Genomic DNA, 4181 nt, shown 5'->3' on the forward strand with positions numbered 1-4181 from the left:
GTTCTTAGTTACACATATTAAAGGAAATTACGTTTCAAACAGTAGACTAAAATTCATCAACACCAGGGCCATATCGAAGCTGAGGAATGTCTCTCTGGGCTGGCTTTCTCCAGAAACAAGCCTATGTGGTGGAGCACATGAAAGCACAGGAGAGCACCTAACTGTCTTCTTACCTGCCCTCCCACAATGACACAGTGACAAGAGGCTTGCCCTCTTGCCTTGTTATGCTGGGGCACTGCTGGGTGGATTGCTAAGACTACCTGTATTACTTGAATAACCACTCCTTTGAGGAGAGGCTAAAGAGCCAGGCAGAAGTATCCTGGAGTCTAAATCTATTCTACATGTCACCAGCTGTACTTTACTGCTCTAGAAAACTTTTTCTCCTTGTACAAGCAGAAGCATTACCTGTTAGCAGTACAATAGTTGCAAACGATACTCTGCAGGGGACCATTAGTTCTAAATACACTTTTATTAAGTCACTGTCTCAAAAAATCTTCTACAGATCTGATGACAGCTCCTTGCTGAATTAGTCAAAGCATTAACATCTCAGAATATTTTTAAGAATTTTACATGTGTTCGCTTAATTTTCTGCTTAAAAAAATGCCTGTTTCATTCAAAAATATTCTTAATATTTCAGCATCATCAACTAAATTGAAAAATCAGTGGTTTTCTCTGGAAAACCACTAAAATGACAGATTCAATATAATTTATTGTGATTTAACCACAATTTATTGTATGTTTAATACTGTCATGGGGTCAATTTAATATGACTGTCATGGACCTAAATATATGCCTGCTGGGTTTTAAACTTGATAATGATAGCAAGAAACACAGCATGATCTGACATTTACATCTTTGCAATATGCATATTGGAGCTAATTCACCTCTCACTCAGTGATGAGATACTTTTATGTTCACTGCAGTTATTCCAAAATTATGCTGGTAGAAATCACAAGAAAAACAGGTCCCAAACTGTTCTCATATAACAGAAACTACCTATACACATTTTGGACTAGATCCACATATGCTATGAATCATGTAGATGTTTTGATTTACAACAGCTGAAAACTCTGTCCCGTCAAGTATAAATTACAGGCTTCATGTGAGAGGTAAATCCTGTAAAGCTTCAGCTGACATGGAATCTATGTGCTGTTCTCACATGCAGAGTCTGTGATTGTATTATCAATCAAAATGTTTAGTTCCTGAACACTGCAGGTTATACTCGGTCATAGCCAACACAAGAGGTTCAGTAAGGAGAGCCATACTTTCAGCTCTCAGCCATTTCCTTTTCTTCCTAGCCTGCAGCAGGGATTTCAGAAAAGAGGTTTTCATTCCACTTCCTTTGACATTGCTCATGACTGGAAGCCTTTTCCCCTACCTTCCTGACATGGTACACAACCCTTTTCACCTCTCTGTTTCCTCCTTCCAAGAGGACAATTCCCTTTCTTTCCATGTGCCTTTGGCAAAGCAGAAGAGAGCCCTTTCCACTCAGCTGTTATCTGAGGATGTGTATCATTCCTGTACTTTTCTTCTATGACATTGTTAGGGATCTGCATCTTCCCTGGGAGTTGGGTCAGGTCTATACATATATGGCAGTTTGGTCACTATAATTACTTTGTAAGTTCCTGAAATCCATCTATCTAACAAGTAGGTATACCATCCCTTGGGAAACTACAGAAATTGCATACATTGCTTACAACATTATGAATGTGCATAATGGATTTTTACTTCTCTCTTATTTAAGATTCAGTCACTGGAAAAGGGAATAATATGAGGCAGTTTGCCAAAGACTGCCAGAAGATTGGTCTTGGCACCCCAATCTGACATTCTTTCCATTGCCTCGCTTGGGTTCCAGAGATTTCCCTAAACTTTACCCCTTTGGTTAAAGATCTGAATGTGAACTGATTGTTACCCAGCATATTCACCCTCTGCTATAAATACAATGGCTAGTGTGGACCAAACTCCAAGCACTTTTAATGTGTCGTAGTTTCAGCAAAGGTCATTCTCTACTCTGAGAACTCAACTGATTGTGCTACTGCAGCTTAGCTGTAGGTCCCCCCTATACAAGCAAATGACAAATTACTTAAGAAGTTACCTTGGCACTGGAACACTCTGTATTGTAGTGTCAGAGTCATGTCATTAGTCTGAACAACTAACTTTTTCCCAGGTAATTCCTGAGTAGTGTTCAAAAGTTAGTACTGGATGGAGATTATCATAAAGAGCTCATGTGCACATAGCCAACCTCTTTTGGATGCTCAGGATTTGTCAGCATAGACAAGGGCTGTTCTGTACTAGTCAGCCTCAATTACTATCAATGTTTCTGGACAGTTTTATTTTTCCAGCTTAAACATGGCTTATAACTGTATATATGCTCTTAGCTCACTCACATTGTAAAGCAGAAAAACTCACTCTAAACCCCACTGGATGGCCTTTAAACTAAGGTGCATCATGAAAACCGGGACTAAGATTGAGTCCCAAGACTGTTACCTCACTCAGCAGACATCCAACACTTTCTTAAATCTCTGTAACACACTCATAGATTTGATGTCTAAAATATAGCCTGCGTTATTAATGTCTTCTAGTGCAATATATATTGCTGTTATGGTGACTATTATCTCATTTCAAATTAAGTACATACTCTAGTTAGAAATCCTAAACTGGGAGAGTTAGAAGCTGAAAGTATGACTTTGTTACATAAAGCTTGAAAAGTATCTCTTCTGTAAGTAAAGAGATGAGTATGCACATCTAGTCCATGTCTGCAATTAATAATATAGCAATGTCATCATGGACAACAGGATCAATCGATTAAACCACCCCCAACCTCATTGAAATTCAACACTGTAGGAGGAGAAGGTCATTACTATATTCAGGGGTTGAAATTAAGAGGAAGATTCGTTAACTTTGTATCAAGCTCATCATGCCTGCAAGACTGTACACTGGGCAATGGCTTTACATTCTTAATAAGACAGGAAGCATTAGAAATTGAAAGACTGTCAAAAATAACTTGAGTGAAGTAATATTTAAAACTAAATAGTATTAGCTATAAAACAAAGCAAGAATTCCAGAGATACAGGTATTTTAAAAAGAAGTCATGAATACATCAATAAACAGATAAATTCAATTATATTTTCCCATGTTGAACTGTGATAACTTTCTCAAATGACTTTTGGAAATTAATGATAATCAACAATATAGGAACACTGTGCTGGAATTGACTGCAAAATAGAAGTTGAAAATTTTATGCATGACAAATATCTAATGAAAGGGAAAAATCTTTAGTACTTACTTTATTTCAAGATCTTTTCTTTGCCTTCCTCTTCTTTAGTAGAGGACCCTTACTTTAGATGCATGTGTGTGTACTGATACTGTTGCTGGCATCACAGAAACTGTCAAAGTTACTGAAATTAGATCTGATTTTATATGCACTTATAACAGTGCAAAGAATAGAGCACAGCTATAAAGACAGCCCAAAGTTGGACAATTAATACAATAGCAAACTTCAAATCGGGGCAAGATTAATATGTGGCATGGTGCGAATGACGTGAACTCCAATGCTTTCTGTAGCAAACCTTGCAGCAGAAAGAAAAATCTGCAGTATCACTGAGTTTCTGTAACAGTTTCTGTAAGGCTGTATGAGTGAGAGTTTCCACAAGGAAGGTCTGCACAAGCATCAGCTGAAAATGCGAAGTTCAAGCTCTTCCACTGCCAAAGATCAAGAGCTATATGTGTGTGTGCTTTCACCTGTTTGTTTTAAATCCCTTCAGACAGCTGGTGAGAAAACGGCTGCCTCCTCTGCTCTTATGTCAATGCACTGACTAAGCTTTTTTAAAAAGCCTTTCAAAAGAGTAGTCTCCAGCTGCTGCAGAAGATGGGATGGACACCACGGTTCCTCTGGTGGTAGTTACACTTCCCTTGCTGTCTGGAAGAAAGCAGCTGGAGTGGGGAAATGCTGCCGTGGGACTGTTTCCAACTCACTGCAGTGGGAAACGGCACCATTCCCTGCCAGCCTGCTCCTGTCTGCCCCGGAGTGGCCAGAAATGGGACAGTACAAAGGTACTTGAAATTTTCTTCCAGGCACAGCTCCTGTTTGCTCCCACCATGATCCAATCTAAGAGGGAAACCAAGTCTTTTACCACCCTTGGTCTTTGATGTAACTAATGATAAGGGACGTTCAGTATTCC

This window comes from Nestor notabilis, unplaced genomic scaffold, assembly GCF_000696875.1.
Source record: "Nestor notabilis isolate BGI_N333 unplaced genomic scaffold, ASM69687v1 scaffold21521, whole genome shotgun sequence".
In the NCBI taxonomy this organism is placed as follows: domain Eukaryota; kingdom Metazoa; phylum Chordata; class Aves; order Psittaciformes; family Psittacidae; genus Nestor; species Nestor notabilis.